We start from the raw sequence: 22,836 nt of genomic DNA, 5'->3' as shown, positions 1-22,836 counted from the left end.
TGGATTTAAGGAGAGCCAGGACCTGCTTCCCAGCACCCTCCTCTTAGATGCTGTACAGGCTCCTGTTCCCATTTGTGTCAGGTTTTTCACCAACACTGTCCTCAGGTCACAACTGTAGGGCTTTGGTTACATGGGGAAAACCCCTTTTTCTTCACAATACAACAGTCCAAAACCACCAGGTTTGTGAAAATTACAGAGTCATGCCTTTATCAGGAGATAAAGGGGCGTTACAGCCAGTGCTATGGTTAGAAATTCATTATCCACTCTGCTTGGATTAAGGAGGAAAAGGATTCAAACAGAACAGCAGCACATGAATAGTTAGTTCTGTATTTTATAGAAATGGTCTAGGACGAGAGATGGTCACCATTGCAACGTTCACTTAAACACACACTGATACTGATCAAAATAAAGAACAGATGTGCCTCAAAAGTCTTTTAAAATTCTCCATTATAGACTAGTTTTGAAAAACAGAACACAGGAGTATCAACCAGAAAGTTTCTATTTAGTCACATTCCACAGTCTACAACCACCTCCTCCCTAAAATGTAGTTTTATGTTGTTTCTTCCAGAACTGCCAGATCAGGCAGCAGCTGCTGGCTTTGCATAGAGCTCCAGTTTTGCATGTGAGGTCCAAAGGCACAGTTTTTGGGATGGCGCATGCAAAGTGATGGTGTGTGCCACAGCCAGGACTGCTCCCTGTTCAGCACAATCATCCACAGGTGCTGTTTGCTTTCCCTGAGATGGGACAGAATGAAACCTCTGCATGGGACATTTATTTTTACCATCCACTTGACAGTGCAGTAAGTTAAATGCATGAGAAACACAGTTTTAGTAATTAAACCCTATTTATAACCTCTTGAGAAATAGACATGGTAATGGTGGGGAGGAAGCACCATCAAATCAAAAGTAACTTCCCACCAAACCTGTAAGGCCAAATCTTTCTATTTACTGGTCTGGCCAAGGCCATGGAGCAGCTGGGATGAGACAGCCTGGACACGTGCATCCAGTTCTTACTCCATCAGCTCCATCTATCCCAAAATTCCACTTATCAGTCCTGCCCTTCATGCATGTTTAATAAAATGCAATCCCTTGGGGGCTGGGACTGCCACTTACTGCAAGAAATACACATTTGTACAGATCTTATTATAAGATAAGTATGCATAAATAAGGATCTTTATAATCCCAGTAAATATGAAAGGATAATTTATTACAGAAGTGCACATTCCTTGGCAAAGGATATAAGCACTGACAATACTAGTAGGAAAAGAAATTAGAGTCTTACTGATTTATGCTGAAATTATTCTAAGGAAAATACCAGATGAATATCAAAGATGAGTCAGTTCAACAGCTTTACTATCAGATAACCACAAAAAAACACAGATGTGACTGATACATCTCAAATGGTTCAGAACTTGTGTATGTGGAAGCTTCTGACCCTGTATTTTGTGTTTCCTTCCTGAACTTGCATATTTAGGGAAGCTGGAAAGATAGCAAGACAGATTTTTGTTTGCAGGCTTAGCTGTATTTTTAAAAATACACTTTCAGCATCCTAAGGTGAACTAATGATGTCATCAGGAGAAAAGGCAGCTCTGTGTCCTCTCCAAATTACCAGTGCTACCATTCATCTGGGAGGAGATTAAACATCAGAATTAAAGAGGGCTTGCCAGCAGAGCTGTGCAGCCTGGACAGCAGCCCAGGGCTCAAAGACACCACAGGCACCACTCACTCCAGCCCTGACACCAACCCCAGAGACTCTGCCCCTTGCACAGAGCAAAGGGCACTCCCAGAGCATCATCTCTGTGCTCTGAGGGCTATCTGTTTGGAACCACATGGGCTTTATCATGGAAGCACCTGTTCTTCCTCCAGGGATCACTTAAAGAGTCTAGGACACTCCCACACTGACTCCTACTCTGGCTGTCAGTCCAGATGCCAAAAACATCCTTCCCTACGTGTACTGAGAGTTTTGGAATTACCAGCACGCAGCAAAAGTATGACCTGAGATGGAAGTGTCATCCCCACAACCCACTCTCTGTGAAAGGAAAACATTCTGGGAGAAAAGCTGCAGTGTCTGTGTCCCCTGGCACAGCTGCCAGCTCAGGCAGCACCAGCACAGCCTGAGGAAACACCACTGCTGACAGCCCATAATAAACCCATGAGAAAATGAATCAAATCTGTACATCCATGGCTGGTATTTTCCCCTCAACAACACTGTGGGCTTATTTTTTACAGGAACTGTGTCATTCTATATAGTACCACAGATGCCCAGAGTGATTTGGGTTGGAAGGGACCTTAAATCCCATCCAGTTCCACCCCTGCTATAGGCAGGGACTTCCACTATCCCAGGTTGCTCCTGGAAGCCCCATCCAGCCTGGTCCTGGACACCTCCACAATGTATTCAAGCTGGAAAACTAATCAATATTTTTTTAAAAAAGTCCATGCATTCTCACTTGCAGTATCACCACAGTATTTTTCATTTTAAAAAAATTAGAGTAAAGTTCAAATGTTCACTGATTCCTTTTGCTTTCCCCATAATCTGTTTAAAAAATAAAAGAAAATATTGGAAGCTTTTGGTGCTCAGTTTGGTCCTGCTTTGGGGACCACTTTCCCCTGTCCTGGAGCCCACCTCCCATCCCTGCCTCACGGGCTGAGTAACTCTGCTCCAGACGTTGACACACAGGCTACTGGAAATTGGTACAGTCAGGAAATTTGGGTCATCTCTCTGAGGTAAACAGCAAATGAAAACCCTCAGGAAAGTCTGAATACCAAGGTGGTGAGGGGCTGCTTTTTTTCTTCTTTTTAAAAAAGGAAGAATTCTTTTGAAAGTATTCTGTTACTACATCACGTTATTTTAACCTAGGGCAGCGATGAAGTAATTTCCATTACGAAGGCAGGTTCTGGGATTTGTTTTTCGGACTACTGAGAAAGACACAGTTATATCACAGTGCCACAGGAAACCCAGACAAGAGTTCATCACCTCGCAGCAAGATCCTGCTGCTCCTGCCCATCACATCAAAGACAAATTCTTCCACAAATTATGTGGAGCTTCTGTTTAGAAGGAGACAAATGAAATAAAACCAGACCAGTTGCAAACTCAGTTTAAAAGCGTGTCTAGTGAGTGACCCCCAGGCTCTAACTGGAAGGTGAATCCCTAGCTGAACCAGAGCTGTAGGGAAAGATCTGCTTTTATTGCTTCAATCATGTCCAGATTGTAAGGCACCAATATTTTTGATATGTACTTGCCTATCAATGCCAACTAAACAATTAGTTAGGAATTCAGTTTTGCTCCCTCAAGGCCACTCCCCTTCCTCAGAAACAGAAGATGTGTGCCCTGAAGGATAGGGAGACTCTGCTCCACAGCAGTGTTATGTGTCAGGTAAAAAGTAAACTGGAATTTAGTCTCAACTCCACATTCACCACAGGCCATACCATACCATGAGCTTTTACCTCCTGAGCTAGAAATTTACCATGAAAAGCTAAGTATTTTCTCATATTTTGTAGTCAGTTTTTATATACTTGAACTTCTGGGTACAAGGGGGAGACACCTCCTTCTCTGGATGCTGCTTGCTGCTATGATGTATTAATGTATTTTCCATCCAAAGCCATTCAATTGACTTCATGTGATCTGAGTTCACAATTCCCAAGTCTCCAGTTCCACTGCCAACACTGACCTGTTCCAACCTACGTGGAAGTCACCGAGGTTGCCACATCCCTGAGTATTTATTGCACATCATTTCAAACACTCCAACAAAGCCATTCCCATTATTCCTGCAGCAACCTGCACCCAGAAGGGCATTTCTGCACTGCACTTGGTTCTGCCCCTGGCACAGTCAAGGAGAGCTGAGGTTATCCAAAGTGTCACTCAAGTTTGCTCAATGGCTTTGCAGGAATACCTCTAAGGGAAATACTCAGTGCTCACCCCATGCTCATGATTTTTTCCCTTTGTAGGATGAAAATTCACAAACTATGGCAACACCTGAAATATTTCCCATTCTAGCTGGTTTAGGCCAACTGGCAAAAGTAACCTATTCAAAGTGCCATGAAAATTATACTCATGATACCAATGTTCAATGGAACGTATTCAAGTTAAGATGAAATCAAGTATGCAACCCTAGTGACGCAGCAGCATTGGATAACTTTTCTCCTTTTTTCTTTCTTTTTTTTTTCTTTTTTTTTTCTTTTTTTCTATTTTTTTTAAGAAAAACAAGTCATAAACAGCACTTGGTGCCAAGAATCAAACTGGTGTTTTTCCAGTGCAGACTGACTGGCCACGCAGGAAGAAATTAATTTATGTGATTCAAGCATAAATCAATATTTGCATTTCTCTTTTGTTATGGATGCCTGCCACAGGGGAACAATAGAGTGCAGAAAGGTGGACAGGGCCAACATGAAGATCTGGAGAGACAACAGTGCTAGAAGAGCATTTATCTCTACACTGTATTTGAAAACCTCTCACTAACAAAAAGAAAATAAAATAAGCACATCAGTTTTAGATTCCTGCTTTCTGTCTGGGATCCTTAGCAGGCTGAACAACTCTCGGTAACCACAAAGCAGCTGATCCCATGCATCAACAGCTTCACGTGCATCACGCCCTGCTGAGGCGCAGAACAGCCTCTTGTGCCAGGAACATCCACGGCAGTCACAGGTCCTACGCACAGCACTGCTCCTCCCTGGGGGCTGGAGCTCTAACCGGGACTCAGCATCCTCATCATCCACAAGGGAAATTCCACACTCAGCAGTTCAGGCGGCCCGAAGGGATTTTCCCAAAGGGAAGGCACAAGGTGGACAGGGGTCACACAGCCCCAACAAAACCAAGGTGTTCCAGGCCAGGTTTGGACGGGGCTTGGAGCAACCTGGGATAGTAGAAGGTGTCCCTAGGCATGGCAGTGGGTGGGACTGGATGGGGTTTAGGCTCTTTTCCAGCCCAAACCATTCCGTTATTTTGGTCCGTGATCACACCAATGTAAGTGAACAAAAACCTGCTAAAGGCCGTGGCCAGGAACTCTTACAGGCATTTCTCTCACATCACACCCAAGGGAAAAGCTGCTCTCGCAGGCACTTTGCGAAATGTTCCCTCTGCAGCCGCCCTGCCGCACTTCCCCACAGCTCGCACGGCCGAGTGCCTCATCGCCGGTGCCGGGGCCGGTGCCGGTGCCGGTGCCAGTGCCAGTGCCAGGGGCCGGGCACGCACCCCCGCCCCGGCTGCGGATGGAGCTGCGGGACCAGTGCGGGGACCCCGCGGCCCCGCTCCCGCCCCGCTCCCCCGCCGGCCTCCCCGTACCTCTCGGAGCCCTCGCCGGGAGCGAGCGGGGCGGGCGCGGCCGGGGGTGTCGGCGCAGGGGCTGCTCCCCGCGGGGGCTCCTCCGGCCCCGGGCCGGACCGGACCGTCCCGTCCCGCCGCGGGGGCGGCTCCGCACCGGCCCCGGCGCCACTCCTCGCCCGCCCCGCGGCCGCTGCAGGCGCGCCCGGCCCCGCTGACCCCCCGCTCCCTCCCCGCGCTTACGGCTGCCGAGCTCCGCTGGGCGCGTCGCGCTCCCGCTGCCTCGGCGGGCGACTCCGGCTCCGGGCGGGGAGGGGCCCGCGCCGCCACCGCCTCTTAAGGAGGATCCAGGCGCCGGCCGCGGCTGTGGGGGACAGCGGCTGTGACACGGGGACAGGGGGTGTGCGGGGGACAGGGGGTGAGAGGAGGACAGGGGAATGAGGGGGACAGCGGCTGTGAGGGAGACAGGGGAATGAGGAGGACAGCGGCTCTGTGTGAGGGGACAGCGGCTCTGTGAGGGGGGACAGCGGCTCTTTGAGGGGACAGCGGCTCTGTGTGAGGGGACAGCGGCTCTGTGTGAGGGGGGACAGCGGCTCTGTGTGAGGGGACAGCGGCTCTGTGTGAGGGGGGACAGCGGCTCTGTGTGAGGGGACAGCGGCTCTGTGTGAGGGGACAGCGGCTCTGTGAGGGGGGACAGCGGCTCTTTGAGGGGACAGCGGCTCTGTGTGAGGGGACAGCGGCTCTGTGTGAGGGGGGACAGCGGCTCTGTGTGAGGGGACAGCGGCTCTGTGTGAGGGGGGACAGCGGCTCTGTGTGAGGGGACAGCGGCTCTGTGTGAGGGGACAGCGGCTCTGTGTGAGGGGACAGCGGCGGGGCTGCGGCGGCTCCGTCCCTCGGGGGGTGACCGGGCCGAGGGGCCGGAGGAGAGGGGCGGGCGGACAGCGCTTGGCCGGAGCCGGAGCGAGCGACTGATGTGGCAGAAAACAGTAATCAAATAAACGGAATTTGCATTAAAATATCCCTTGCTTTAAAACCCCCTTGCCGTCGCGGCGGCGGTGGGTGTTATTGTGGGAGTATGCCTTCCTCAAGGTGTCTGATTCAGCAGGTGTGACCACAAAACACTTTCATTCTCTGCAAGTACCACGAGAACATTTGCACGTGTAACACTTTCACTTAACAGACTCTTGGTTTTGAAAGGATGGGTGTGGAAACAGCGGTGACTGTGCCCTGTGAACCTCGGCCAGGTCCACCAAGGTGTTGCTTGATCACTCAGTCCCCTTTGGTCCACTTTACACTTCCATCTAAAACCAGGAATTTTAAGTCATTATTCGTTCTATCACTTTTTCCCTTTGTCATAATTAAAGAAGACCTTACAATTCCCTTCATTCATTCACATTTTTTTCTGTTTTGCTTCAATAGATTTAAAATTGCGGTGTTTTGAAATATACTGAAATTGGAAAATTTATTTCTAAATGGTATTGCATTATTTGCTGCATTGCTTCCTGCTAAACGGAGAGTGGCCTTTAAGCTGAAGGAGGGCAGATTTAGATTAAAAAAGAATTGTTCCTTGTGAGGATGGGCAGGCCCTGGCACAGGGTGCCCAGAGAAGCTGTGGCTGCCCCTGGATCCCTGGAAGTGTCCCAGGTCAGGTTGGGTGGGGCTTGGAACAACCTGGGACAGTAGAAGGTGTCCCTGCCCATGGCAAGGGGTGACACTGGATGGACTTTAAGGTCCCTTCCAACCCAAACTATTCCATGAGTCTATGATCCTTTGATAAACACCCTAAAAAGTATTTCCCACCTGGGCTTTTGGAGTTTGCAATGAGTCAGTGGGAGAAACTGACAGGCTCAAACCTCAGCTGCTGCTTGCCCATAACCTGCACTCCTAACATGACACCTCCCAAAGATGCCAGTTCTTCTCCAGACACACCAAAAGATGAGACTGAGTTTCACTTCCACATTGACGTCAAGCTCTTTCCAAAGACCCATTTTTACGCTGGGGCTTTGCACAAGCTCAGTGCCTAAACTGGAACTCACTTCTTTGAAAAATGCGGTTATAAAAAAGCAAAGATAAAAGAGGGAAGAAAAGGCTTAAATGACTCAACCGAGACCTCTTTAAAGTGCAGCAAACCAAAGGATACTGTTCTACAAGTGAGGGGCACGTAGGTGGCATTCACATTGTATTAACAAAGTTAACTGTCTGGCAAAGCAGTAGCCACAATTAGAGGACAGCAAGCCATTCCTGGGCACAAAGCAAGCCAGAATCCTCATTTTCTCCATTCTCTTACTGGTCCCCTACTGTGATGCAATGAGGGGCTGAGCCACTCTGGCCACTACAGACTGACCTAGTGGTCTGTCTCATTTGTGAGGGAAAAAAGCAGGGCAGGGAAGAACTGCCTGTAAGTGCTGTCACAAAGAAGGGCAAGTGTATGTTTAGAAAGCCAGCCTAGGACTGCCAGCTCAGAAAGCACCCGTTTGATGTGGCAGCCTCCTCCTTCTCCTCCACATCCTCAGTGTGCCATTTGAGGGAACATTAACCAGAAAAATGCAATGAATCCATGATGGTCCCATTATTTGGGTCCTTTTGTCTTACACATCAACCACTGTCTGAAGACCACCTTGTCTCTTGGTAGGAAAGAACTCTGAAATGTGTCAGAGGAGCTCAGTATTGGTCTGGAGAGACATGTAGAGATAATAAAAGCATGAATAAAATTGTTCTCATTGGGTTAGTTACCCTTTCCCCTTTGACTGGGGATTGACCAGCAAGGCTGAGGGCCTAACCTCCTTGTCTGTGCTCTAAATCCTCCAAATGTACTTATTTGAAGTGCCCAAGAGATGCCCTTCTGAGCACAAGAGAAGCAGAGTTCGCAGTACTCAGAGGTGACAGAGGGAGGTGTGAGCCACATTCCTGGGGGTCCTCCTGCTCCACCTTCTCCCTGGCACAGCCCTGCTCCAGCCACAGACTTGTGTGGAGCAGGGCTGCTCACAGGCCTGATCAGCTGCCCCTGAACTCTGTCAAGGACGGGGCATCTGCAAACCCAGGGTTTATCTCTGACTCTCTTTCTCGGCATTTTAAATGTCTCCAAAGCGCAATTCCCAGGGAATGGCTCTGGTTATAGTTTTTGTGGTTTTACTCCAGATAGCAAATGCTGGAATAAACACCACCCCCAGCAAACAGGGGAACTCCAATATTTCCAGTAGAACTCCCAGAGTTAGTTCTGATTATCAAAACTCTCAAGGAAACAACTCAGACTCCTGATAAGGAGCTGAGTAACTAAAAGTCAAAAATTCCTCTTCCCTTCTTGTTGACACAAGGAGAAAGAAAAAGCTTTTTTTATACATTGTGACTGTTCTTGTTATTTCATATAATTATTTTTGGTCTTAATCCTCTTTCTTCAAGAAAATTATGGGTAGGGTTTCATGATTATTTTTTCCCCCTATGACAAAGGAAGTATAGCAGCTGCCCTCCCTCATCCCTCATTCTTCCCCACACACTGCAGCTCCTGTGTTGTGGGGTGCCTCACCAACTAACCTTGGAATGTGTAAAGAAACCTCTTTCCCTTGTCTTTCATGTGAAGTTTGTTTTTCTAATTTCAGGCTATTTCAGCCCACTGAGAGCTGCCTGCTGCAGTGTCCCTGACCCCTCGTGCTGTGTGTGTGTGTGTCCAGAGCTGCTGGAGCCCCCAGACCTTGCACTGCCTCCTGGGCTTCCCCCACTTCCTGCGGCTGCTCCGCAGTGGAAATGAGCCCTGGACTGTGGTGAGGCAATGACAGGGTGTGGAAAAGGGCCTTGAGACGCACCAAGCACACAGAGGTCTCTCCTGAAGCAGAACTTTAAGGGAAGCTGTGCCAAATTACAGGGGCCCTCTTAGTGTGTCCTCAAGGGCACAGCTTCAGGCAAACCATGGAAAAGGGAGAGTGGGAATAGCAGGGCAAACACACAATTAAGTGAACTAAAAGGGGTATTTTGTCAGATGCTGCACACAAACCCACTATTTTCTTCCAGACATTTCGCCATGTATCAGAGAAAAATCACTCTTTGATCAGGCTCACAAACCTGAGGTGTTCCATGGAAGGCTGACATTTGCTCTTGTCAAGATAAAATATCTCTCCTCCCATGGTGAAAATCATTATTTATAGCACCATGAGGTGAGGGGAAGTCTATAAACTTGCTATTAAGATTTCTCCTAGTGAAAAATAGACAATTGCTTATCAATTGCATATCCTGACATGGTTTAGCTGGGTCTCTGCCTAAAGCAGGATTTTCAAGCTGGTGCCTCCTATCATTGACATCTGGCAGAGTAAATGCATTCCTTTTTCCCACTTTACTTTAAGATCATTTATCAGAAATATCAGGGCTGCAGAAAAATGGCTTTTCCTCCAAGCCAATTTGCCTCTGCCCTTACTTCCCCACTCCCACATGGAAATATTTCCCCTATGACATAAAAAATAAGTAATAAGTCTGGAGGACTTTCCTCTGTGAATGAGAAAACTTTGCACTAGAAGGGACTTTTGAAGGGAGTTCTCAGTCAGCTGTCTGATTCCTTGATACTCCTCTCCTTCTTTCCCTCCCTGCTTCCACCTACAAGGTGGTTTTCTGGGGCTGTGGCCAAGTCACCCATGGCACTTATGGAAACAAACACAAAGAGCTAAAATAACAGCAGGTTTCAGTCACAATCTTCTGATCCTGGAATATCCCCTGAGTGCTTGAAGTTCATCATGTTGGGGGAAACCTTCATATTAAGGGAGAGGTCAGTCCCTATAATTGCCTGCTATTGTATCCATGGTGTCTGGCCTCATAGAATGATAGGCTCATAGGAGAACTGGCTGGAAGGGACCTCAGGAGGCTCCTATCTAACCTCCAGCACAAAGCAGAGGGAGCTCTGGGGTCAGACCAGGTTGCCTAGGGCTTGATATTCCCAGCTTTCCTCGACAGGAAGCTGGCTTTTCATGTTACTTTGACTTGGGACTTTTCAACGAATTACAATAATTTTATATCAAGACTGATCCTATTTATACTAGGACATTTTAAATGAGATTAGTACAGGATCAAATATTTTATTAAATTATATCCAAGAGTACCACTTACATTGTGGATGTAAATAAAGTTGCCTCAGTCTAAACAAAAATCAGTCACTAAAAGAGGCAATAGACAAAAAAACCCAAACATTTTAAGAACATGAAGCTCATTATTCTGAAGATCTGTTGTCTTCACTGTCATTTCCAACCTCCTTCTTGCCCAGTACTTTAAAACAACTGTGCCCAGAAATTTCCCCTTGATTTCCCCTTGAAAAAATCATGTGGTTATCATATATTTATAGATAATTTAATGTTCCTTGGGAAGAAGTGAGGACTCACAGACGCAGAAGCTTCAGCTCTGTCCTATAACCATTATTAGAGAAAAAGTCAGTGCAAACAAAAAGCTTCAAAAAATAGAATTTAGTTTGAAATTCAAACTAAAAATCAGTAACTAATGAAGTAACATAAATCAAAAGAAATTGGGTCAAACCCCATTTCTAAGAAGTGCAAAGAACCCCTCCCAAGTATCACAAGAAAACTGAGAGGAACCCAGAGACTATATTGGAGATATACTTTTGGGGAAATATATTTTCATTAAATAGCTGAAGGTGTTTGGACAACCTTGTTTGCCCTTTTGAGAGTAATGGCACCATCAACATTCACTTCACACTCTATTATTAACACCATGGGTTTTATGGTCATTCAGGCTCTTCAAAGGCAACACTTCACCTAAAGGGTAACTTGAACATTTCCTCTCCCAAATGAGGCCATTTCTGTTCAAATGCCTTCCTTTTCTTTCCATGCAGCCATTACTCTTTGGCTTCTCTCTTGACTAAAATCAATCTGAGCTCTGCTGTGGCCACGACATCAGAAATTATAATGGAAATCCAGGAGCAGTGCAAAACTCCAGGTGTGACAGACCAATGAGAAGCTCTGGAGAAATGTGTTTGCTGAGTTTTGCACCTTCTGCTGACAAACCCTGCCTTCATCTCTTTGAGTTATTTTGTCCTCATTCTCCTGACTGTTACTTTGTCTAACACCCATAAATAAAGTTAGACCTGGAAACCCCATATCAAAGACTGATATGAGACACTACACCAGGCAGAGGGTTGGGTTTATTTTAAATATGTCCTAATATTCAGGAAAGTTCCTAGATGTCATCAAAATTTTTGACTATCATGAAACCTTACTCCCTAATGCCCTAAACCTATTATATTGTTATGACAAAGGCAAAGCACATAAAAGCATTCCCTAACCACAAAGTTTCACTCTGTAAAACAAGTTAAACTCAAATAGGACAATTTTTTAACCAGCAGAAGTTACAGACCCTCAATCTTTTTCCATCACAGGAAAAAAAAAAAAGATATTTTTTGTGTGCTGAGGCTGAATTTGAATTTTCAAAGTACTTCTAGAGCAGCAGAACCTCAATGTACTGACTGAGTCTGGTACCAAGCATCAAATAATCAAAAATAAGTCTTATATGGAACAATCTCCCAGCCTGCTGTTTCAGAAAGAATTGAGTCCAAATTTGCAGAATACATAGAAAAGTGAACAATTTTTTACATCTGCAGAATGAGGAAATTGGTTTTTTTTCTAGCTTGGTTTTTGTTTAACGCTGAGGAATAGATCAGCTAGAAGATAAACATGTTTGCCTTAATATAGAAATAAAAACAAAGAAATCAGGAGCCAGCTGTTTCTCAGGTATTGTACAGACTTGCACATCTCTCCCTGAGAAACTACAAAATCTTTTCTCTATTTTATAAACAGTCAAAGGCACTCAGGAGTAAGAGCAAACCTGAAGATTTCTCACTAACAGCTGAATTTGTGAGTTGCTGCTCCTTATCAGATTGATCCTTGGCAGTCAATTCTACACAGTGATGAATATTTCCATTAGTTATTTCTGTAGTGGAGGATCCTTGTGATTAAAGATATCCGCTCCCAGAAATAGCTGGAAAACATTAGGATGGAGTAAACATCACCCACACCACCCTGCCCGGCAGCAAGCCATCACTCTCCCCAGAATAACAAACTGACAGATCGTTTTGCAAGTAGAAGTTAAGAAACAGAAGTAAAACCTGGAAATATCCAAAGCCACAGAGATCAACTCAGAACAGCTGATAAATACATGGGGCATGCAGAAGGATTTTTTTACAACTCTGCAGACAAACCTGGGCATTCCAATACAGCAAGGAAAAAAGTGCATTTCGTGTCTCAGGACCTGACTATCCCAATTAGTCTTTTTGCACAATGTTGAGTTACAGAAATAGCTTGGCATCCCTGGTGCTGCTGCTCAAGGCAGTATAAGGCAAGGAAAGGCTTCCCTGTGATCCCTGTTCTGCAACTCTATGGACTCATGCTCTGCACTGGGACAGAGGGGTCTGGGGGGTAGGGGGTGGTCCTAAGGCAGCTAAATTCCTAAGGAATTAAAATCTCTGTGGTGAATGATTCCTAAACATGAACTGTGCCTTGGTATTTTTACTCATTACCTCTCACAGTAATTAACCAATCCCTCCCAGGATAAGGTATTTTTTTGTTACGTAAGAAAATTGAGGAGATCCCTTGTGATTCAGTGAAAAAGGGAGCTTCTTCCCCACAAGCAGTGTCTCTTCTGGAGGGCCTCTCTCCACAATCCTGCCATGAAACTCCATCTCTGTCTCACTTACCCACTGCCTTGGGGGAGAACCAAAGGTCAGAGTGCAGAACATCAGAACAGGAGGGTCAGGCTGGAGCTCAGGGAAAGGTTCTTCCCCAGAGGGTGCTGGGCACTGCCCAGGCTCCCCAGGGAATGGGCACGGCCCCAAGGCTGCCAGAGCTCCAGGAGTGTTTGGACAGCACTCCCAGGGATGCACAGGGTGGGATTGTTGGGGTGTCTGGGCAGGGACAGGGGTTGGACTCCATGATTGCTGGGGGCCCACTCAGGATATTCTCTGACCCAATGATTCATGCCTCATCTACTCACCCCTTACAAGTATCGCTATCTACTGGAAAAGAATACACAGCAATTTGCCAAAGAAAACAAACCTTATACAGGAATTAGTAGAGGATGTTATTATTTGATAGAGCATAATCATTTTTATTAATGACTAAATGGGTGCAACAGCTTAGTCCTCAATGATTATGCTTCTTTACATTCCTGGATATTCTCAAAATAAATTCTGTGAAGAGACATAACTCTGTATTTACCATGAGTCCAACAGGGCTTACTCCTGTGGAGGTGCCAAGTAGAACAGCTGAAGAAAAAATACCCACGGATTGAAGCATAAAGTATATTTTTGTCAGTATGTGACATGGGAATGTTTCAGTATGACAAACCAGCCTGCTAGTGGCAGAAGGACACAATTCTGTGTCACTTGCAGGAGCAGGCAAGTGAATGAAACACATGAGAAAAACAGCTCACAGATAATACTGGTAATTTCATAAAGACCCTGGTAAAGAGTCATCATGGTAACAAGGTACTCAGGTATGCAAATTATTAGAAATAGCCAGGATGCTGAAAATAAGGAGAACAAACCAGATCTTATGCTTGAGAATTTTTCAGAATTTCTCTTTTCTTTGTTCCACCTTTTATTTGGGGGAATTCCACCGAGCTGCCCTGGTGGAACAGTGCTGACTGCAGGGCCCTCACCTGCAGCTGCACCCTCCACTCCTGGGCCTGCACATCCCAACCTTTCTCCTTTTGCTCCACTTGCCTTTTTTGTCTAAACACAGAAGTGGCATAAACCATTACCAGTGTTCACCAATCGTTGTCAATACCCAGAGCTCAGCAAGCAGGCACAGCAAACCAGCCCTGAGAGCAGGTTCAGCACAGTTTACATCAGCATCCCTTCTCATTTGATGCCAAGCACACACAGCTTATTCTAGCACTTTGCTTATCAGAACAAACCTTTGTTTCCTTGCTGGCCACCTCTTCCCTTTCCACATGGCATTTCATTCAAGGAACATAAAAATATCCCCTGCTGCCTTTCCCCTAATGAGACCTCTCCCTGCACACCCCCAAACAAAGCTTCCTGTGGAGACAAATTGTGATAAAGCTGTAGGAAATCTTGCCATCAATCCTGCAATCCTGCAGAGCCAGCTCTGTTTCTGAATACAGCTTGGGACAACATTTTTATTCTATTGTGCACACATTTGCCAGTGGGATTGAACATCACATAAAGATGCATGGAGGCTTTAAGGATATCTGTTTCAGTCCAGGTTTACATCAGCAGAACTATGAGGTGATGGAAGCTTCTCTAGTCAGGACATTCACCCTGTTGAAGTCCCACTGACGTCAAAGAAATATAAACATATGCTTAATTTTGATTGTGTGCTTAAAGGGTGGTCTGAAATGGGTCACAAATGGCCACCTTCTCTATTTGTTTTGAATCCTATGAGAGCATTTCCATCAGGGGAATTAATTCTCATTAACACACTCATTTTTTCCAAGACCAAATCCTTTCTGCATTCTCTATGCATAAACCATCCTAAGCCTAACAGCAAAAAAATCATAAAGCATGAGCCCCTGACAATAAAAAACTACATTTCTTATAATAAACTGTTGAAAACAAACCATTACTGTGCTTAATGATTAATTTGCTACGTCTTTGGTTTTCAGCTTTGCCTAAGGCTCTGCTGTTCTTCCAGGCCATTACTTGCTACAAACATCCAATTTCCTTTTTGTCTCCTTAGGATTTATTGTAACACTGCTGAGGGGTAAAGGTCACCAAACAATCCTTCTGCCAGAAGCCTTTTCCACCCATACTCCACCTCTCCAGTGTGGTTCTCGAGGCCTCTGATTTCTGTTGTCCCTTTGGAAATATCACCCATTGTCTTGGTTTGAAAGACAAGTGTCTGCTGAGGAAGGCAGGAGCCTCCCTTGGAATGGAAAAATATAACCACCACCACCTCTCCTCCAAATTTTGCACTTTTGAAATTAAAGGGCCCTCAGGCAAAGGTATGGGAATAGGAATCACAGTTCTTTACTAGTGTGTATAACAAAGCAAACAAACACCACCAGCTCTGGCACTACAACAACTGGAACACAAACCCAGCCCCGGCCTCTCCAGGCTGCGGGTGCTCTCCCCTCGGTGCAGTTCCTGTCACGGCCACCGGGGGCGCTGCTGGCTCCCGGCCGGGCGGGGCGGGTGCGGTGATTCCCCCGCGGCTGCAGGGGGCGCTGTGGGGCGGCGAGCGGGACGGGCAGGGATGGGGGAGAGGCTTTGCCTCACAACCCCTGGGGCAGCCGATCCTGGGGCCCCTGCAGGATTCTTGGAAACAGCTGTAGCTGGAACAGCAGGATGTCTCAGCAGGCAGGGGGTGCGGGGCTACAGTGCAGGGAAGGCTCAGAGCAGTGCCAAAAAGCAGCGGGGGCGGGACAGTGGTGACCCGGCTCTGAGCAGGGCAGGGAGAGGCCAGCTCAGGATCCCAGGCACCCGAGCAGATGGTGATGGGTCCCTTTATTTTAGTGAGGTGGGAGTTAATAGGGTCCCAGTTCAGTGGCTGCTCTCACAAGCAGAGCTCACCTCATGGAAGAAGAAGAAGCTCTGGGCAGGGCTCCAGCAGCAGCAGCTCTGACCATCCTCTGAAGCCAAGAGAGAGAGGCTACCCCAGCCCCATCTTTTACCCGCCCAACCTCAGCCAAGACAAGTGCAACCAGATGCCCTCCACCCCTGAGCTTGGCCACTTCTTTTGTCTTTCTTAAGTACCCAGTCGTTGCTGTTTCCTATATTTACAGACAAAATTCCCTAAGTAAAAAGAAACAAAAGGAAAGATGCTAACCCCCAACACCCATCAGTAAAGAATAGACATGGAACATTATAATTTATGGAATATACAGAATCATGGAATGGTTTGGGTTGGAAGGGATCTATAAGTTCATGCTATTACCATGCCATGGGCAGGGACACCTTCCACTAGCCCAGGCTGCTCCAAGCCCTGTCCAACCTGGTCTTGGGCATTGCCAGGGATCCAGGGGCAGCCACAGCTTCTCTGGGCACCCTGTGCCAGGGCCTGCCCACCCTCACAGGGAAGGATTTCTCTCCAATATTCCATCTAACCCTGTCCTCTGACGGCAGGAAGCCTCTTGTCCTGTCCCTCCATCCCTTATCCCAAGTCCCTCTCCAGCTCTCCCAGGGCTCCTTTTGGGGCTGGAAGAGGCTCTGAGGTCTCCCCAGAGCCTTCTCTTCTCCAGGTGAGCACCCCCAGCTCTCCCAGGCTGGTTCCTGCCAGGGCATGGCTCGCCATTAGCTGCTGTCACTGAGGGCAATGGGCATTCCTTGCTCTGGCTCCTCTGGATGGACATGTCCCCCTCTGCTCCCAGGCCAGCCCTGAACTCAGCTCTCATATCACAGCTCTCTGCTACCAACCACGTGAGAAAAGACAATTAAAGTGTGTCCTGCTATCTAAAATCCCACTGTCATTGGGATGGAATGTGCGTTCCAGGCAGGGCTGGAGGGATTCTCAGGCGCTGAGATAAAACCCTCAGAGCAGCTGTGCTTGGAGAGGCTCTGGCACACAAACAACCCTGGCTACTCAGCAGGATCAGGATGCTGTCCTCCAGCAGCCACTCCCAGCACAGCACTGGGGGGACTGGCCCAGCATGGCTGGGAGGAGGAGACAACAGGACCAGGTTTTTAGCCCTCTCTCCTGCCTCTCACAAAGCAGTTTGCGCCTGCTTTGCTTCTCGCTACCAGGCCACCCTTTCTCCATTCCTCATATGCTGCTCAGCACCCTCCAATGTTTCCATCACTTCTTAGAGAGAGAATGGGATGATCTGCAAGACATTATTTTCTAAGGATTCCCCCTCTGTATCCAGATCAATGTTTCCTCCATTACTTCATCTGCTATTTTTAAAGACACCTGAAACTCTTCTTTCCCCAACCAGTATGTCCATAGAAGGTGAACTGTCATGGAGCCAAGTTGTGCTGTATATTTACCTACTTTATTACCCTCTCAGAACTCCAGCCTTCCAGGCACTCACCTGGTTTATTTCTGGGTCTGAACTTTTTCCAGCTCTTCTCTACTCAGAAGGGAATGACAGTATCTAGGTGGAATTGTTCTAAAAACCATTACATCCCACTCTGGTACGGGATGGGACCAACCTCAAAATCATACTGGGTTAACTTCCTAATAACTGGGAAGTTATTTCTGTAAGGAAACCATAATTATTGAGCCTCTTTGATTTACTGCTGATCAACCCATTATTGACCTGCTGGAAATTTCAAGGAGTTTTGCACTTGAGATAGCAGAATTTCATTTTTCTCCCTTTTGACAATGCTTCACTCAAACTGTGTTTCATACTAAGTTGTCTTTAGCCAGTAGTTTTGTACAACTCTCCCAGGAACAGATGTTGGAATTTTGAAGGGGCACATTACTATTCCTGTGTATAAAGAGTAATTTTTAGCCCAACCTTCAACAAAAAAGAAGTTTTGAAAGTTTTATTCACTTTTGAAATGCCAAAAAACATATCTAGGATCCAGACTTTTTCTTTTAGAATTTTTTATCCTTCAGCATTTATCCAAATGCTTTATTGTTTCTAAAAACTGAGCAGTAATTCTAACATTCTTGAAGGTCCCAGTGCTTGCAGTTCTAACTGAGCTCAGGTCATAAATCCAGTTAATAGTGCTCAGAAAATCCCAAGTAGTACAGCAAACACAGAGGGCCATTAGCAAGGAAAGATTAGGTAGAAAAAAGCTAAATGCTCCTTCTCTGATGAAAACTATTTCCATTTTAAACTCAGCACAGAGGTAAAAGCTCCACAAAACTGAAAGGATCCCAAGGAGGAGATCCCTGCACTGAGGCTGACTTGGGAACTGTTTGTTCCAGCAAAGGACTCTGCTCCTCCTCTATGCCAACTCTGACAGTGCCAGAACAGCTCTGTTTTTACTGCAGTTATGCAATCCCTAGGATTGTGCCTGGTACACAAATAGTCTTCAACTCTCTTCCCAAATTAGAGAAATATATTTGTTTTTTCCCTATCCATAGTCTCAAGTGATTGGATGAGAATGCAGGAGCAAAGAGTGAAAAGGAAGACCAGAAATTCCATCTCCCATTGTTAATTTTACCTTCTTTGAGTGCAACAGGCCCCTGGTGCAAACAGGGTGCACAGAGCAATGGTGAAATTCTGAACTCATCAGCACCACACAAAGCCTCTGCATCCATGTCATCCACTTGGGTTAGGGGCTTGAAATAATCTACATCTAAATTAAGTTGACTGCAAGTTCCTGTAGTGGTTAAGTAAGATTTTGTCTACATTTTATCTAAAATTTTATCTACAGCCAGACCTCTCTAAATGCACAGGCTATAGATTTCTTTGCCAGATTGGAATTAAGTCTTGAGCTTCAAACATGCCAAATAAATTGCTCTCAGTGGGCACTCAGAAAACCCTGTAAATAAGGGTTTATGTGGTTGGATGTGCCACATATGCAAACATACCTCCACACCCTCTGTATCTATATAAAATATATCTGTCCAGGATGGCAGGAGCCACAAAGAGGCACAAAGAGCAAGGGAAACACAACCTGCATCACACTGGAGTAATATCCATTACTGCCAGCCAAGAAAGGCAAAAGAAACCACAGGAGAAATACTAACCAGCTGAGGTTTCCTCTCTACAACTGGAAATGCTCAGGTTTAACAAATTCACAGAATCCTAGAACGGTTTGGGTTGGAAGGGACCTCAAAGCCCATCCAATGCCACCCTCTGCCATGGGCAGGAACACCTTCCACTAGCCCAAGTTGCTCCAAGCCCTGTCCAGCCTGGCCTTGGACACTTCCAGGGATCCAGGGGCGGCCACAGCTTCTCTGAGCACCCTGTGCAAGGGTCTCTCTACTCTTAAGGTAAAAATTGCTGCCAAGAAAGCTGGAAGATTAGGAATTAAGCTTCCCACCAGGATGCTCATCACTCTGGCAGCCACATGCTCTTCTGTACAGCAAAGATGTCCCTGCACCATTGTTGAGTCCAGATTTAATTTCACCTTGCTAATGTTAACCAAAAGCTGCAATTCTTGGATATTTTCACAGGTATTTTCACAGTTGCCCAACTCTTCCCTCTGTGAAAAAACAACTTGACTGAATTCTCAGCTCTAATTCTCTGCTCTTCTCACATGATTTCTCTGCTGGTTTATCTCAGATAAAATGTTCTCTCCCCAAAATGTTGATCAGTTTAATATTATTTAATTTTGATTCTTTTTCCTATTTACAACTTCCCATTTAAATGAATTTTATTATGCCTTACACATATTTCATAAAACATAAATACTGGAAACCTGGCCAAGAGAGTGCTGAGGTCAGAGTCAGGACGAGGAGACAGAACATAATGTACATCCTTATTCATGGCTTGCACACTCTCACCAACATCAGGAAAAGGTTGTGGACTCCCCACCCCTGGAAGTGTCCAAGGCCAGGCTGAATGGGGCTTAGAGCACCTGGGATAGTGGAAGGGGCAGGAGGTGGAACTGGATGGGCTTTAAGGTCCTTCCCAACCTAAACCATTCTGGGACTCTGGCGTTCTAAAAATGGACTGATTTGTATGTGTGTCCGCATGCAGCTGAGAACAACTTGCTGGGCATTTTCAGTTGGTAAATATTTTGAAAATCAACATTTTTCCTTTTTGATAACAGAGTGGGAAGACAGTGGGAAGGGGGAGCCTAAAGACAGATGATTATTTTTCGTCTTGCTACGTTTTCACCTTTATTTTCTGGTCAAACAAAAGAACAACATGAAGCCAAAAATGATCACCTAGCCATGCCCACTATTCCTTAAATCCTGTGTCTGAGCTGAAGACATGATCCCAGTGACACAGGGATAGCCTGGTGTTCCAGAGCTTGCAGCTCTTCATAATCCCCTGTAAACTTTTCAGGAGGTTTCAGGGGTTTCTTACAAGCTCAGGGAGCTGAACAGCTCCTGTAACAGGAAAGCAAACAAGGCTCACACAGCTCCCAGCCCACATTACATCATGTGGATAAGAGGAGGAGGTGTGACCTCAAAGAACGACAGCAGTGGCTATCGCTCCTGCGAAATTTGTATGGATTATTTTAGGATGCACGTCAATTCAAATTTGTCATCTCATTTGCCTAATGGCACTTTACTCAGTAACTAAGCAAACTATTTATTTCTGTTAGCGTTCGTTACCTTCATGTTAATTTTACCTTTCAGTTGTGAGGGTAGCAAAATACAGGTTGCTTTTTTTTTTTTTTTTTTTTTTTTTTTTTTTTTTTTTCCCAGGGGTTTTTATATGCATCTCCCCCTAGCCACAGTACCCAGCAGGTTTACTAACTCAAAATTCTGTGTGGGCAGACACTGGAAGGGGCTGCCCTGTCCCCATCCCTGGAGGTGTTCAAGGAATGATTGGATGTGGCACTCAGGGCTCTGGTCTGGCTGACAGGGGCTCATTGGTGTGAGTGCTCTGGTCTAGCTCTGGTGATCAGTCACAGGTTGGAATGGATGATCCTGGAGGTCTTTTCCAACCTGAATGATTCTAAAACCTCTCTAGGAAGCCACACTTCTAATCCACCCCAGGTGCATGGATTGGGCAGAGGGGTGAGTCCCTTTACCAGGCTGGACTAAAATAATTTCAGCCCTTGTCAAAACAAACCACTTTGCACATCCTCAGGAAAAAACATTGTATTTTAAACAAAAATTCTGCAAATGTGGAATACATTGTCTGCCACAAGCTTCAACTATACTACTCCACACCTGGAGTGGATATGGATATGGATATGGATATGGATATGGATATGGATATGGATATGGATATGGATATGGATATGCCTGGGGTGACTGTATTTAAAGACATGTTCTCTAGCAGTGCTCCTGTTCATGAATTCCTGATCCCAGGCACAACAGGCATTAGAGCTCAGGGATGAGCACTCCATCCCAAAATCAGGACTGATTCCAGATACTGGTTATTTAAAAAGAAGGTTAAAAATGGCTATATCAAATGTGAAATGCACAGTGAGGGAAAAAAATTCACCTTAAGATAAGGACAGAGCTATATCAGGTGGAAAAGCCAGTTTTTAACGCACAGGAGGTAAAGACTTTGTTAATATTTCAGTTACGCATCCGAGCAAATGGAACAGCTGAGAAAGAGTAAAATTAAAATCACGCTCCTAATGAAGTTGGAACCAGAACACCTGGCAAGGGGATGTTTTGAAATGTTCACCTGGATGAAATCCAAACAGCCTTAGGGTATGGAATGAAACACCTTACCTCAATCAACAGAATTTTGGATGACTGCAAGCCTGAAGTTGTGTTGGGCTTTTTGTGTAGGAAGTGGTTCTAAGTTAGATAAGTGTTATCCAGTGGTGTATGAAACCATTGGATCTGAGGAGTTCTGCAGACAGGCTTGTCTCATTCCTGTCCACCATGAATATTTTAACTGTCCAGATTCTGATGCTGTGCATAAGTTCTTTATTTAACACTGATCTTGCACTGCCTTGTGCTGAGGAGGACTTCTAGGTAATTGGCAATCACTAAAATATGCCGGCCCAAGGATAAGTAGAGCATCCAAATCATTGCAGTGTAAATCTCCATGGTGCTGCAGAGACTTGTTTTGGAGCAGGTAACAAATCACCGGATATGAAAATATTGCATGTCCAGTGGGTGCAGCATACAGAAAGGGATGTAACGTGGTTACCTTGTCATTCCTGCTGCGCTTTGCATTTGTTGGGGGCTTTTTCCCCACTCAGCATTGCTCACAGGTCTGCCTTTACTCATTTACATTCATTAGTGCTGCAGAGCAGGGAGCAAGGAGCCTTGGGCAAGGGGCCCAGCACTCCTATTGCTGAAGTATAACAGAAATTATCTACATGTAAATATTTCCCCTCTTTCCTACCCTCTGGGAAGTCTATAAACATTTAAAATCCCCAGGAGCATAGTTGCAACACTTCAGAATTATTCTGTGTGGAACAATCCATACTTGATGGATCTGGAAAGGAGCTCCAGCCTTTCACATGAGTTCAGCCACTGGAAGTTCACGAGGTCTCTCTTGCCACATCCACACTTCCATTCCCAGCCACCCCACACAGGACCGACCCTGGATGATCCCAGTTCATGGGGTCCAGGAGAGAGGGTGGAGGAGTGTATCTGTGGTGAGAGGAGCCATGGGGAGTGGTTTGCATGGCAGCTCTGGCCCTTCCCACGGAAATCGAGTTCAGAGGAAACACAGGCATTACACACAGTCAGGTGTTCTTTCCCCAGGAAGAGCTGGATCACTTACGGAGCTGCAGGCACAGAAAAGCTCCCTGGAGCAGCAGGGAATTGTGATTCCCACCAGCCCTGCCACCAGCTGCTGGCCTGAGCACCACTGATGGCCTGTTCCAAGGCTGTGACAGCCTTTGTGATGGCTGGAACCAGCCACACGCAACAACTGCCGATGCCTCAAAGAAACACCAGACCAAATTTAGCTGCCCAGACAGAGCAGGTGACACAAACCCTGCTATTTCCACCTAAACCTGGCCTCCAGCCCACTGGCCCCAGGTTGCTGGCAACTCTCTCCAAAACAATCCCTGGAAGAATGCCATCCGAAACGAAACCCCAAAATAACCCACACAGCCAGAACACTGCAAAGCCCTCATTTACTTAA

At 46.1% G+C, this 22,836-nt stretch overlaps 1 protein-coding gene across 3 annotated transcripts in view; it reads right to left on the bottom strand.

Annotated features, from left to right (window-relative positions):
* The window catches only part of PLA2G4A (phospholipase A2 group IVA), a 70,081-nt gene extending 64,524 nt beyond the window's left edge, over window positions 1-5,557 (bottom strand). For 2 of the 3 annotated variants that reach the window (XM_083868125.1, XM_083868128.1), the window contains exon 1: window positions 5,500-5,557. The gene's annotated coding sequence lies outside the window, so the exon portion shown is untranslated. Of the gene's footprint in view, window positions 1-5,277; window positions 5,298-5,499 lie in introns of those variants that run through there. The other variant, XM_083868126.1, reaches the window with a different exon arrangement.
* Between the last annotated feature and the right edge of the window lie 17,279 nt (window positions 5,558-22,836).

Source organism: Zosterops lateralis (genome assembly GCF_965231275.1).
Source record: "Zosterops lateralis genome assembly, chromosome: 9".
NCBI lineage: Eukaryota > Metazoa > Chordata > Aves > Passeriformes > Zosteropidae > Zosterops > Zosterops lateralis.
The sequence above is the reverse complement of the archived record's forward strand: the minus strand, read 5'-3'. Positions and strand labels throughout refer to the sequence as shown.